Source organism: Python bivittatus, unplaced genomic scaffold (genome assembly GCF_059951505.1).
Source record: "Python bivittatus isolate LINGU-HERP-01145 unplaced genomic scaffold, Pbiv_v1 ctg000020_np1212, whole genome shotgun sequence".
In the NCBI taxonomy this organism is placed as follows: Eukaryota; Metazoa; Chordata; class Lepidosauria; order Squamata; family Pythonidae; genus Python; species Python bivittatus.
Genome location: NW_028277030.1, coordinates 20,012,492 through 20,027,691, shown reverse-complemented (window position 1 = coordinate 20,027,691; position 15,200 = coordinate 20,012,492). Strand labels below are relative to the sequence as shown.

General features: G+C 37.9%; 1 long non-coding RNA gene across 1 annotated transcript; it reads right to left on the bottom strand.

Annotated features, from left to right (window-relative positions):
• Window positions 1-216: 216 nt before the first annotated feature.
• Window positions 217-13,324, bottom strand: LOC112540989 (uncharacterized). The gene is made up of 3 exons (XR_003085028.1): window positions 13,108-13,324; window positions 10,270-10,548; window positions 217-516 (listed from the first exon to the last, which is right to left on the bottom strand). It is a non-coding gene; the product is annotated as an uncharacterized LOC112540989 (long non-coding RNA).
• Window positions 13,325-15,200: the final 1,876 nt, after the last annotated feature.

The following is a 15,200-nucleotide window of genomic DNA, read 5'->3' as shown; positions in this document are numbered from 1 at the left end:
CATAGAAAGCAGGAGTGCTCTCCACTTACCTGTAGCTCTGCCCCTCCTCCTTTCTTCATCTCTTCTCACCTTGCAACCTCAACAGCCTGAGGTTGGCCATCTCTGTCCTCCCTCTAGATTATAATTCAAAGTGCATAATAGTAGAAAGGATGGGCCCATATTATTTGGAGAAATCACGTGGGCTTTTTTAACAAAATAAAAACCAGTATACAAAGTTTTAATAACATCAGTAAAGTACAATTCAGTGAATATACAGTCTTTCCATCTGTGTTTCCTTCGATCTGTTTGGAAAAGTCAGTTGTGTGGGCGTTGAGCCCTGTTCAGTTTAGCAAATGCGTTGGCAGTCACACGACTGTCTGGAGTCGGAACAGCACATTGACTGAAGCAGTCCACAAAGAAATGTCAGGCATTTCTTCCCCCAAACTGGCTTATGGCTAATGAAGATGGGCTAGTTCTGATGGTCAGGAAAGAGCTTGGTCCTAAACAGTCGCATTTCCTAGGACCATTTCCCAGGGTCTGGGGAGAAGAGAGGAAAAATCAGCATCTCTCTAATTTTTTTAACAAGTCTAGTTTAGACAATGAGGGCTTGCCTTCGTTAACATTTCACTCCCTGGTTTATGGCTGTAGAATCTGGGGGTTTCGATCTGAAATACTAATAACGTGGCACCAGAAGTTAAATACACACACACACAGTGGTGTGACGTCCTGTAATATATATATATATAAGTGAATGGATCCCAATATAAAATAGAGCTGGGAACAATAGTCTTTGACAGGAATACAGAGTATCATTTCATATGGAAGGGAGAACAATTACAGGACGTCACCTCTTTTTCATTTAAAACAAAAGACCTGCAGAAAGCCCACTCATTAGAAGGAGGGTTGAGAAAAGCGATGCTGCTCCAAATGTCAGCTGCTTAACAGAGACTCATTAGACACTGCATGTTTTCATTACTCTGTTTATTTTTGCTATGGCTCATTCACTTGTTGGCTAGGCAAGGTTTTATTTATGCAAGAAGGTCCTCTGCACATTAATGCTACCCACCATCATTTTCCACACTGCACAAAGCAGGTCAGGAACATGAATAATGTGTTATCTTTACAGTAATGATAGATAGTTATTTAAAGTGGGGAGGGGTTGGGGAAATCTTTGAAAAATACTTCTTAAAAGCATTTATGGGGGGCATACTGGATTTTAAACCAGCCTTCCCTAACCTGATATTTTACACTTTTACTGGAAATACAGTTCTAAGAATTCCCAGCCAGCAACACCAATAACCACCATGCCAGATGCAAACATTGTACTGTATGTTGTAGTCCTCATACAGTATATCTGAAGGGAGAAAAGTAGAAAGGCACCATTGAATGGCTGAATCTGGTGGACTTGGATGTGCTGAGGTCACAGGAAGAAGCGTAGCTCTTTTATGATCAGTGTTTCAAAACACCAGATAAAATTACTGGAAGTTTTTAAAATTAATTTTATTAGCTTTATTATTATGTAAGCATTGTACAAAAGTGAAAGATCAAAAACAGAGATGCAAGAAGATATAGTATAATAAAAAATAGGTTGTAAAAAGAAGCATTCAATAGCACACTCTCCCCCTTCCTTTCATTTTTCTTTATCCCAGGCACTAACTACTGCTTAGACATTTATACTTTGCTTTAAACTTGAATGGTTATTGCTCATATCTATTTGAGTCATTTTTTCCCCAGTGGTTTTAAAATCAATTTCTTTCTTTTCTTCAAAAGCTATATTCTAAATGTCTTAGCTTGTTTTGCTGTGTAATATGTGGTATGTAAGGGAGCCATTCCTACTTAAATTTAGTTAGATTTGTATTGTGGACATATACAGTCAATTTCTTTTTAGCCACATATTCTCTTCCATATATAATTTTTATTAAAACTTTTTTAAAAGTTTAAAAACTAATATAAACTAATGTAAAGAAAAGAAAAAAAGAAAAAAGGAAAGGAAAGAAATCAAAGAGAAAGCAAAAATTGCAAGAAAAAAAGTTAAAGAAAAATACAAAAGAAAGAAAAAAGATACAAAGTAGTGGCTTCCAATATTCTTCACAGTAGTTCTAAATACAATTATTTTTTAACCTGTCTCTAAAGTTACATCATAATACTCTTCTTTCTATAAACTATCCTGTCTAATCATCAAAACCATAAATCACAAGCTCATTTTTTTCATTTTTATGCAAGAAGTCCATCAGAGGTTTCTGGTCACCAATAAATATAATGTCTTTTCTCTGATCAACGAAGTTAGTTTATCCATCTCAGCAAGATCTGTCAATTTCACCAAACATTCCTCCACGGTGGATAGTGTTGAATCTTTCCATCTCTCTTTGTCACATATTCTCCAGTCTTGGTCTCCCAATCTTGTATCATTGGCAGGGTTTCTCTTTTCCAATGTTATGCCAAGTTAATATCTTGCTACTGTCAGTATATATCTCAATAAATTGTGATATTTTTCATTTATGCTCTCTGGAATCATTCCTAATAGAAATGTTTGTGGTTTCAGTTCAAATTCTATTTTCAAAATTTGCAGAATGTTTTGATCTATTTCTTTCCACCCCTTTTGAATTTTTTTGCAGGACCACCGCATATGATAGAATGTTCCTTCTTTGTTATGGCATTTCCAGCATTTATTGTTATATGATTTGTCCATCTTGGCAATTGTTGACAGAATTATATACCTTCTATGAAACATTTTATAACAAATTTATAGCTTGGAGTAAATTTTATTGATTTTTTCCCCCATAACTCTTCCCATTGATCCACTGTGATTACTTCAAAATTTTGCATCCATTTTATCATGCAGTTTTTTATTTGCTCTGTCTCTGCATCATATTTCAGTAACAATTTATAGATAGAACCTAATAAGTGATCTTGGTTGTGGATACATTTTTTAAATTCTGTCATCTTTTTCAAGGTTCCTTCTTTTTAAAGATCACCTCTATCTTTCCAGTTATTTGCAAATAACCATGGTAGGTTCCTTCCTTCATGGAACAATTCTTGTGTCTTTAATCTGTTTCCTGAATCCAAATATATCATACTGACATACTTATGTGATTACATCTTTCTTACTGTAGTTATCCTTAAAGTAAAAAGCATTTAATGGTGATACTGATGGTGAGATTGCTGGACAAAACTTATCTTACAATATGTCCCTTCAGATTCTTTTCTTCTTTTGTTTCTTTGTACCATAGGCACACAGGTCCATTACATGAGATCCATTAGCTAGCCCTGCTACTTCTATCATTGATGTTCTAATATTCCGGAATTTTATCCATTCTGTTTATAGACAACTTTCTTGGTAATACGGTCTAAGGAAATACTAATCTGCCTTTTTCTTTTGAGTCTTGCAAGATTTGAATCTTACTCATTTTCCCCCATTCCATATAAATCTATTGATTGTTCTTTGTCAGTCCTGCAATATTCACTAAATCTTTTATTATTTCACATCCAATCTTTTTTTTTTTCATGAAGTCGTCTTCTTCAGACGTTAAAACCAGCTCACTGCACAAGGTGGTTGTTGTGAGGAAAATAGGAGGAGGAAGGAGTATTAGGTATGTTCACCATTTTGAGTTATTTATACAAAATAATAAAGGCAGGTTAAAAAAAAACTTAAAAAATGCCTTGTTACTATCTTAGTTTTCTTTTCATTAGTTTTGTATTCAGAAAGGCAGTCAAAATCTTTTATGATTTTCATCAACTGTCATATGGAGTTTTGTGGTCGCATAATTGTTAATATTATATCATTTGCATAGCATTTCATTAGGAGTTTTTTTAAAATTCCAGGTAATCACTAAGACTGAAATTCCAGTCATTCTTAATCATATCAAGTTTCTCTTTCTCTTTCTCCTCCTTTCCATGATTTTAACCACAGCTCCCCAAATGCAATATACTAAGTGTACCAATGATACTGCTATATAATTACAAAACAAAAGTAAAAATAAAAATAAAAAACCTCTCTTTTCCAGATGTAGCAACTATAAACCCCATTTAAAGTGTTGATCCATATAGCCAGAAAATGCTGTCAGGGTATTTTTGTTGTTTAGTTGTTAAGTCGTGTCCGACTCTTTGTGACCCCATGAACCATATCGCGCCAGGCCTTCCTGTCCTTCACTGCCTCCCTGAGTTTGCTCAGTCAGTCAGTCAGTGTATTACCCTGGAGTAAATAATTTCTCAATGAGAATATGGACTTGACAGAGCACAGCTTGACTGTGTTTGCAATCCCCGCAACCCGCCCAGAGCACACACCTATAGGGTGTGTCAGCATGACACAGCACAAACCACTGTATATAGCAAAGTGTACCATGGGTTATAGTGTCGCTGGTGATAGGAGTTGTGGCTGGTGTTGGAGTTCTGGGAAGTAATTAGGGATTTGCAGGTTGGTGGTGTACATTCTATATATATTGTACAGTAAACGTCTGTGTGCAAATTTTCTACATTGGACTGTGGACTGTTTATTTTGTCTCACGGAGCACCACTGGGCGGAGTGTACGCTGCACACACTGACAAATGCTTGTTTTCCTTTCTCAGTACATACAGTCAGTACTACATTATGATTAGGGAGGACGTTGGTCTGATTTCCCATGATTCTTAAGATCTTATGTGCAAAATTCAGGGATGAACATTCTCTGATTCTGGAGAGAATACCTCACTGCCTTCACACTGATATCCATACCTATACACAGGGTTGTGTAATTCAAAGAAATGCTGCAGACCTTGTGCAAACAGGGTACCTCTCTGCTATTATTAAAGCAACCCAACTTTTTTTCAGCTTTCCACCCAGCCTGGAAAAAGATGTAACTGTTATAAGAGTTGCTTTCTCTTGAATGAATAGATACCATAAAGAATTATCTTGAAGGCATCTTTATTTGAGATTTTTCTAAATGCCTGAAAAGAAGTCAGACTGTTTTAATGAATTACAGAGGTGTTCTGCTCTGCTTGCACTCTCAGAAGGTCCAAATCTTCTCCTAAATCATTTTTAAAATGTGCATGCTGCTAGTAGGTTGTTCATGTAAACTAGAATTACTGATTTCAAAATACAACTAGCCATGTTTCTTTAGTACAGATTGGGAATAAACTCTGCCCCAGAATTCCAAGGGAATGTCAAGAGAGTCAGGCCCACATGAGTAATTTCTTTCTGACCAGGCTTTAATGAATCTTTGTTCAGGTAGTAGAGGCACATGGGCATTGCATGAACTTATTAATGGCAATATATATATGAATGGTACCAACCATTTGAATTTGGCTGTAAATTGAACATTTAAAGCCATTTTAAATCCAATATCTCATGAATCTTCATAGTAGAAAAAAGAAAAGCAACTCCTGCTCAGCTTAAATTATCTCCCAGGTCATTATAACATTTGGAAATCTTCAGCATCTCTGGAGTCTTTTTGAGAAAGAGAAACTGCAGCCTCTATAGATTTGTAGCATATGAGTAAGTGCTGCAAAATTCACTTTCAAGATCTCTTGTGGCTTAGTTTAGAAAAACAGAGATCTTTTGTGTTCATTGAAATTCTTGATGAAAATTTATACATATTTAATGACAAGAAGATGCAGCACCCTACCCCCAAATTCCTAAATACATGAAATACAATATTGACAAAGACTTCTCTGGAATTACAGCTAGTTTGCACATAGAGGCAAGAGGAACTGTAATGGCAGGAGCACTAGTCCACACGTTGCAGATCTACAACTCCCAGGACCATCAGTCAGCACGGCCAAAGTAAAGGATGCTAGAAATTGTAATTCACCATCCTCAGAATGGCCACTGCCCACTGTTGATTCATACCTTCTTATTAGAATTAAACTAGGCAGAACATAGTCTGTGTCCTGTGCTGTTCTGCTCATCCCTGATGCTACTCAGAGTATCAGTAGAGAAAGAAACCATGTGGCTTTCTCTCCAATTTCATATCAAGAACATTTCAATGTTTGATGCTACTTTTGCAGTCACTTTGCTAAGACCACGGCAGCATAATTATGAGATGACACACACCGAATCCAGCATCTCTTCTCACATTATCCGATCCAAATGTTAAGAGTTTCAATTACCATCAGTAAAAGATCTATATTAAGCACTCAGAAAAGAGCGTGCCTTGTTTCTCAGCACAACTTTTCTCCCAAGGGATATACAATTGGCAACTTGCTTTACTTGCACTGCCAAAATAAAGCTATTATCATTTCTTTACTTGATTCAGGATGAATAGTTATATGCCTCTTATTTGGTTCTTGCTATTTTTATACTGCATGTGTCGTAGCAGGTAGCAACACTAGCCAACCTTGGCTGATCCCCTAAATAGTTAAGCAGGGTTAGACATGGTTAGTATTTAGATGCATTGCCACCAGGAAACCAGGCTGTAAGCTAGACTGGGAAGTAAAAAAGACATCTTGGAAGAAAACAGTGGCAAGTGGCTTTTGTATTACTGCCACAGAACCTGCATGGATGTGTCACTCCCATCACCCAGAGTGATGTGGCCAGCTAGATGCCTATGAAAGCCTACAAACCCTGACCTCAGTGGCATTCTCCCTCCTGTTTTCCATCATTGCTAGAATCCAGTACTGTCTCTTGGCCAGACTAATGGCTACTGATTGCTTATTTGCCATGAATTTTTCTAATACTTTTTAGAGCCATCACTGTGTCTTGGAAAAGCAATTTCCCCAATTTTAACTGTGCCATATGAGAGAAATTCCTTCCTTTTACTTTCCTGAATCTTGTAACATTTGTTTAGGAAACATTATTTTGTGGGGACTGTTTCCCAAATGTTCGGCTTACAGAGTTACTATGTATATTCCACTTGAGATGCTGGATGAGAAAAGCATTTGGTCTAACCCAACAGAATTCCTCTTATATTCTTAAGAAAAGCAAGAAAAGATGCCTGGAGGTCACATTTGCGACAGGAGGGGGTGAATACAGAGTGATATTGTCCATTCCTGCCTTCCAGAAATGGTTGCTGGCCCTTTCTGGTGACAGGGCAGATGTGCTCTTTGCCTTGTGAAGGGAGACTGGAGGAACTGGGAATGAATACCAGTGTTGTGGTGAAGGTGCTGGCCTAGAAACCAGGAGACTCTGAGTTCTAGTCCTGCCTTAGGCATGAAAGCCAGCTGGGTGACTCTGGGCCAGTTCCTCTCTCTCAGCCCAACCCACCTCACAGGGTTGTTGTTGTGGGGAAAAGAGGAGGAGAAAGGAGCATTAGGTATGTTTGCTGCCTTGAGTTATTTATAAAAATAATAAAGGGGGGATAAAAATATAATCTTTTTATCAAATTGCTAACTGGTGCACTAGCTGATGCAGTCCAACAGAATCTAGTTGAAAACAAGCTCTTTCAACTTGTTTTGAGCAGAAAGGAAACCACCCAAACAGCAGAGGGACAAAAGGTCACCTCCTAATTGGCAAACTGGTTTTGGAAAACTCAAGAGAAGGAAGACCAACTTGAATGTAGCTTGGATTGATTACAAGAAGGTGTTTGACTCCCTGCCATATGACTGGATAATCAAGTGCCTAGAAATAACAGGAGTCAGTAGAAACATCAGAAGCTTTGTGCAAAGATCAATGGCACAATGGAAGACACAGTTGCTGGTCGATGGTGATAGACTGGGAGAGGTTAATATCAAGAGAGCAATCTTTCTAGGAGACTCACTATCACCGCTACTGTTTGTCATTGCATTGCATTGATTCCTCTGTCAACAATACTGAACAAGTCAGGCAACGGCTGTCAAACATCAAAAACATCTGCCAGGTTATCCCACCTCTTTTACATGGACGATCTGAAGCTGTATGGAAAAACACCATCTGAAATGGAATGGCTCCTCAACACTGTCTGAATATACAGCCAAGATATTGCAGTGGAGTTTGGACTGGACAAATGTGCCACCCTAACCATCAACAAGGGAAAAATCGTGAAAACTGAAAGAATCAAGAAGCCCAGTGGAAATAACATCAAGAGTCGGGATGAAGAAGATCATGACTAATACCTGGGCATCTTTCAGCTGACAACATCAAGCACACTGAAGTCAAGAAGAAGGTTAGTAGTTGCAATGGAATGTATAGTATCTATGAAGAAGAGGGTGATGTGGTGGATAGCAACAGAGAGCAAGGTTATCAGGAAGGAGGGGGTGTTTTCCAAGAAGGGAAAGGAGACAAAAAACAACACAGTCCACAAGGGGAGCATGAGAAGCATAAGAGGTTCAGGATAGCCACTCCCTAGAATCTCCCAGGGTATATCCACTAGTTGCAGTAGTATAGATTTAGTCTGGCAAGATTCTGTCTATATGGTGTAAGCAAATAAAGGAACTTAAAACTGGACCATTTCACCATTGTTCTTGGGCTAGGCCTGACAGTTGTGAATACAGTATATCAGAAGAGTGAAGTCCAAACTTAGTGGCAGAAATACCATGAAGGAAATTAACACCTGGGCAATTCTAGTCATTAGATACACAGGTGAAATAGTGGACTGGACCCAAGCTGAACTAGAAGCGCTGGATAGGAAGACCAGAAAAATAATGACAATGAATTCATCCACATCCCTTCATCCACACAGCAATGTTGACAGACTCTACTTACCAAAGAGCATAGGTGGGTGTGGAATATTGCAAGTACAGCAGACAGTTGAAGAAGAAAAAAGGGCATTGGAAGAATACCTGAAGGACAGTGAAGAAGATGCACTGAAGTCTCTATGAAATACGCTATGAAGACTTACTGAATACCGAGGAGACCAAACTGGCCTATAAGACAGATCAAATGAAGAATAGAAAAGTGACATGGCAGGGCGAAGTATTACATGGCCAGTACATTTAAAAAAAAAAAAAAAACCTAGCAGGTAAAGCAGATAACATCAAGACTTGGCAATGGCTAAGAGAAGGAAAGTTGAAGAAAGTGACAGAGGGGCTAATTCTGGCTGCACAAGACCAAGCCTTAAGAACAAATGCATATAAAGCCAGAATTGAGAAGACAGCAACAGACAGCAAATGCCGACAACAACAAAGAAACTGAAGAAACAGTGGACTGCCTGGTTAGCTGCTGCAAAAGGATTGCACAGACTGACTATAAACAATGGCATGACAAAGTAGCAAAAACGGTGCATTGGAATATCTGCAAGAAATACCATTTGCCTGCAAGCAAGAACTGGTGGAACCACAAAACAGACAAAATAATAGAAAATGAAGAAGCTCAGGTGCTCTGGGACTTTAGAATTCAAACAGACAAGCACCTGCCACACAACACCCCAGACTTAACAACTGTTGATGAGAAAGACAAAAAAGTCTGGATAGTGGACATTGCAATACCTGGAGACAGCAGAATAGAAGAGAAAGAACTGGAGAAAATCACAAAACACAAAGACCTGCAAATAGGAGTAGAATGACTGTGGTAAAAGAAAGGAAAGATAGTACCAATAGTAATAGGTGCCTTGGGTGCAACCCCAAAACAGCGGGAGCACCACTTGAAGACCATCAGCATTGACAAAATCCCATCAGTCCATTGCAAAAGGCAGCTTTACTTGGAACAGCTTACATCCTGCAATGATACCTTTAATATTATTAAACAACAACATCTGTCTAACCCAGGTCCTTGGGAAGGATTCAATGACTGAAGCTCCCTTGGATTGTCTGGGTCTGTTTCTTTTTACCAGTCCTGTCAGGTTCCTGTTGTCTTTGCCATCTTTGCCATCTCTTTTTCACTTATTTTTGGCTGATACTGTATTTTTTAAAAATGTTTTTACTTATGAGATGCCCAGATGCCATTTGTGGCATACAAAAAATAAATAAATACATACATACATACATACATACATACATACATGTCTTCTTATAGCACTCTTCAAATACCTGAAAGGATGCATACAGAACATCAGAACCTATTCTTTATCATCCTTGAGTGCAGGATCGAAAATAATGGATTTAAGTGACGCGAAGGCAGATTCTGATTGTATGTTAGAAAAACCTTACTACTACTAAGAGCAATTCAGCAATGAAGCCAGTAACTTCTAGAGTTCCCTTTCATGCAGTGTGTTCAAACAAAGTCTGGACAGCCATGTATCAGAAATGCTTTAACCTGAACTCTGGCACAGAGCAAGGGCTTGTCCTTCTACTTTTATAAGTCTAAGATTATGGCAACATTCCCTTTGTTTACAAGTGCTATTACTGCAAAATATATGCAAGGAAATATATATATATATATATATATATATATATATATATATATTTTTCTATATTTAAACCTGTATCAGCATATCTGGTTGGTAAAATTTATTTTCACCCTACCTTGCTTCTTTTCATAGATTCTTTTCAAGTGGAGTATCAGAACAAAAAGTATCTGGCCACGTTTTTCTTTTCAGTCCTGCCTTTTCTAGATAAATTTGTCCTTTTGATGTTTTGCATGGGGCAACTGCAACTTCTTTTTCTTTGTTGTAGTCTTCCTCACATTATCACAGGTAAAATTCATTCTTCTGGTACATTTATAATATAGCCGTCATGTGTGTTTTGGGTACATGTGTGATGCATCTGCTTGGTTGAGCTTGATGATGTGAAGAAGAGTCACAACTATCAACACAAAGAGAAATAAGTGAGAAAATAGACATAGGGGTGAAGGCTGCTTCCTTAGGAAATGTAAAGAGCTCAGGAATAAGCCCACAGAGACATGAGAGCCAAAACTTTGATACAAATTAATCAGTGATTTCTAAATAGATTGCTTACCCAAATAGCCAAATAAAATAACTTTCTTATACAACTTTCCCAAAAAATTGATTTGGCAGTCTCTATAAATTATCATTGATGGAATCAATGGATTATTGTGATAAAGATTTTCTCTGTAATCAAAGTTTTACAGACTAACATGATAGATAAATCTATGCCAGATCAGTGTCATTTGTCATATTTTATCCATAATTCCATTCCATTTCTATGTTTATCTGTTTATTCCTTTTAAGAAAAGTCCTGTCAGAATAATATATTAAGAATAATTGAATCTGTATTACATACTTAAGGAATATACAGGACGGTATCACAGCTGCTAGACCATTGAAGCTGTCTGAACTGAAAGAAAATCTTTTTTCCCAAGCATGAATCCATAGAGTCCTCATTAGCAAACTTTATTAAGAAGAATGTAGGAGTATTACAAGAACTCCAACAAATGAACTGTTTTCTCTTTAGAACCAAAATATATCTCTGTACATTAGGGAGGGGGCTTTTCTGAGTCTTTTTCTCACAGTTTTTTAACAGTGAGGAGGTGGATCTTTTCTCAGATATGGGGTCTATGCAGCTGTGGGTTATATTGGTAAAAAGTCACTTGAATCTTTATTAGTCTGAGAACTAACTCTACCAACAGTGTTCAGAGAAATAAAACATTAGGTAGATATCTAAAGTTTCTCATTGCACCTTAGCTAAATTAGGGCATTTAGCACATTAGCACATTTTATATTTTTTTAAAAAACAATCCCAATAATTGAATTGCCAAGCATCTCTTTTTAAGTATTTCTTTTATTGATGGCCTTTTCGTTCCTATAACCAAATCTCTATGGTTGGGCTGCTATCTCTATGGTACAGTTGGTTTGCCTTTTGGGGCCATTACAGTATAAATATTGGTGAGATGGAATAGCTCAGGAGAAATGAAGCAACTAAGTTTCTCTCACTTAGAGAATGGTATTGTTCTTGGCCTTGATCCTCTGAACATTCGATCGCATGTTTTCCTAGTAGTCATTATCAACTGCATTTGCAAGGAAGGCAAGCAGGGCCAGGTGAAGAAAACACTGCCATCATACAAGCCCCACCCCAAAGGGGTGGAGCTTGTGGCATGGCACTGCCACATTGCTTTCATCATGCTGACAAAAGCAGGGAAAGCCTGAGGATACTGCTGGTCCTTATCTAACATTTGACAGAATTTGTAGCCCCTTTTCATTTCTATTTAGCATTTTTGGTTCCCCTGTTGGGAGACATGACCCAACAGAACATGGAAGGGAAAAGGGATTTTGTAAAAATGCCTGCCTTTGAGTTCCTCAGCAATAAAATATCCATTGGACTGTAGTAATATGTAGTTGCACATATTCTAAATGCATTTTATTTTCTGGCACAAAATCATAAAATGTTTGATTTTTCTAAGACTCCTTTATGTCCCTCCCCTTTCTCCCCACCTCTTTTTTAACATGCTTTCCATAAAACTCTTCATGCAGTTGTGGCAGAAAACAGTACTATGTGCAGCCAAGCCACTGCTGTTCAGACGTGCTTAGAGTGCTTGAAATCAAAATATATGTTTTTCAGCTCATGAATGAATCCATTTCTCTCGTCCATTCAGTTACATATGGTTCTATCTGTAATTGTCTTATATTACATTTCCACATAAATCTATAATTAAAAAGAAAAAAAACTTTCAAAATGTGCATCAGTTGAAACTATGGAGAACCACATCTCAGGATTTGGAAGAAGGCAAGATAAAATGGATAGTGACTTCCAAACTCCATATTAGTCTCAGAGGTCCCAGATCAGATCACACCATTAATTCATAATGTCCAGATTCTTCAGATGTCCCTTCTTGGCCATTTTTTTCCTCCTTCCAACTGCTTCACAAGAAAGGAAGAGTCAAATATGGTTTTCTTCAACAGATAGAGATTGAGCTTCTAAAAGCAGGAGATGTTAATACTGCCAGCTTCCTCCAAGGCAGGAAATGTAAGCATCCTCCTAATTGCATTTGAAAACAGTCCACAAAGTTCTTCTCTGAAGATTTTATGGCAGCCAGTCTTTGATTCCTCACATATTTATTAGTGAATGTACATTTTTCCTACTTTTAACTGAATGATATAGCCATTTTTACTGGCTGAAATGTATTACCAGGCAGGCACTAGCACAATTAACAAGGATAATAAAGACAATGGATCATTTTTCAGTGAACAGAGCCCATTTAAAAGATCTGCAGTTATTTAACATCCTCTGTACTTGTCCATCAACCTTTAATAATAGTTTTGGAACAAACTCTTGCATGCTGATTGCTTCCTAAAAAAAAAAAAAAAAAATCCTTTCACCAACAAAACTCCCTGGTAAATTGACCATTTATTCTTTGACAAAGTAATTTCAAGAAAATATGCAGCCAGACGAAAGCAGATTATTTACCTTTACCTGAAGGAATCTCTGAATGCAAGTCCCATAAAAAGGATGGATTTACATTTGCTCAGTCTTCAAATGAGCGCTTGCTCAGATCGCAATGCCAACCTGGTAAATAAAGCAGGTGGCTTGCAGGCATCTTGTTGCTTCCTGACAAGTGAAAAGCTTGAAGGCAGCTCTGACAATTGTGGCTTTTCTTGGGGTTCCTGTTTGCATGCTGGCAGGCAGCAAAGTCTATGAGCCTTTGAACTAACTTCCCTTAGGAGAATAAACAAACCTCAGGTGGTAAATGATCTGCCAGTCAAATGCACTCAGCCAATAAGAGAGCAGCTGGGTTTCTTCACACAACCGACAGACAGAAAGTTTCACTCAGCACTTCCTCAAGTTTGTCCGTCTGTTTAGCCAGAGTTAGAAAATTATCTTAGGAATATAGTGCAAGGTATTCAGTGTTTATTATACTCATTACCAGTCATCAGAACATTCTGTTGCATTCTGTTCTGTTCTGTTCTTTCATCTTATTCGTTCTTATCACATGCTTTGAATTTCTGAATGGATTTGCATAGTCTTTTGAAATCTAATACTGTAGACTTCAAAAATCCCAACTGAACTGTCAGTTCAAATAAATTGCCTTCAAATGAAACCTTTGAACTGCACAACCCTACCCATCACCACAGGCCAAGAGAAATGGGGAAAAAAGCATGTGTTTGTGTGAATCTGGGCTTAAGGCAGTTGCTACTGCACTCCAGAGATACTCACAAGCTCTTCTCTTCTTATTTGTCAGCCAATGGAATTTGAACCCAACTGTGTTTTTTTCCAGAACCATTCTCATTCTTAGACCTAATTTGCCATTCCTGATGGACTGAGAACTATGACTCCAGAGTGGTCTATTGATTAACTGACATCACGTTATCCCTTCCTTGGGCCAAGTTACTCTTACCCGAATGACTTAGAGACCATTGCTGCCCCCTCTGAGGTGAAGCCCATGCCTTCTGTCTGCCAGAATCCAAGGTTATAGATCCTGCAGTAGCTGATCTCTGTACCTGAAGCCTCCAACTCTGATCAGCTGCTATTGGTACTTTTGCCCAGTCTCAGACTGAACTGGAGCTTGTCTTCACAAGTTGGCCTGTCCTGCCAGTGACTAGCAAATATCTACACCAAATTAAGCCAGAGCTTAAAATGCCTGGGGGCAGGGGTGGGGTATGGGTGAGCCAAGTAATGGGTTGGTGAAATCTTACCATTATAATAAACTTCTATTCTCCTCTTGTAAAATGATATCACTTAGAAAATGCTGACAACTTAGTTGGTCTCCTGAGAATGCTCATACATTGAATAGAGAGTGGGAAGGTATGTCAGAATAACAATAAGTAGATATGAATGGGTAATTAAATGCCCCCAACCCACTATTTTACAGTAGTTAATATAGCATCTTTAGTTGAAAAATGGTCTCTACCTCCAATAATTAAAATCGAAGAACTGAATCATTCAAGCATCTCCCAAGCATTAGGTAAGACGCCTACATAGCTGGAGAACAATTGATAAACTTAATCATTGCTATTGTTATACATAGTTCTCTGTTCTTTCTTTAGATTGTTAAAAACAACAATGGGAAAAGATGGCTTTTTTCTAATTAACTAGAAGATGTTCTGGGAAATATTGCTTACCACTAATTAAAGAAGAAAGGGCACCTCCTTAATAAGCAGGCAGTACAAAACCTTGATGGTTGGAAGAAAGGGGTTGTGAACAGATCAACAGGATGTGTTTTCCTTTGGGACTACTTCCTGAGCTATAGTACATAAAGATAGATCTGTAATCTGTAATGGCATTACTTGTTTGTACTGTAGCCTTTATATTTTAATACTTTTTCTTTAAATCAGGAATGCACTAGTTAGCATTGACAGAACTTCAGTAAAATCCATTCAGAAGCCTTTGTGGAATATTGCTGAAGTTTGATGAATTTTGATACGTTGTAGGGACCACCACATGGTTGAGAATATCGCCCTGAGTCTATGGAAAAGTGATTGTTATAGAGGATTTTCCCTACCATTAGGCAAAGGAAGGTGGTTGACCTAAGCAGAAGACCTTAGGGGTAGCTATGAGACATT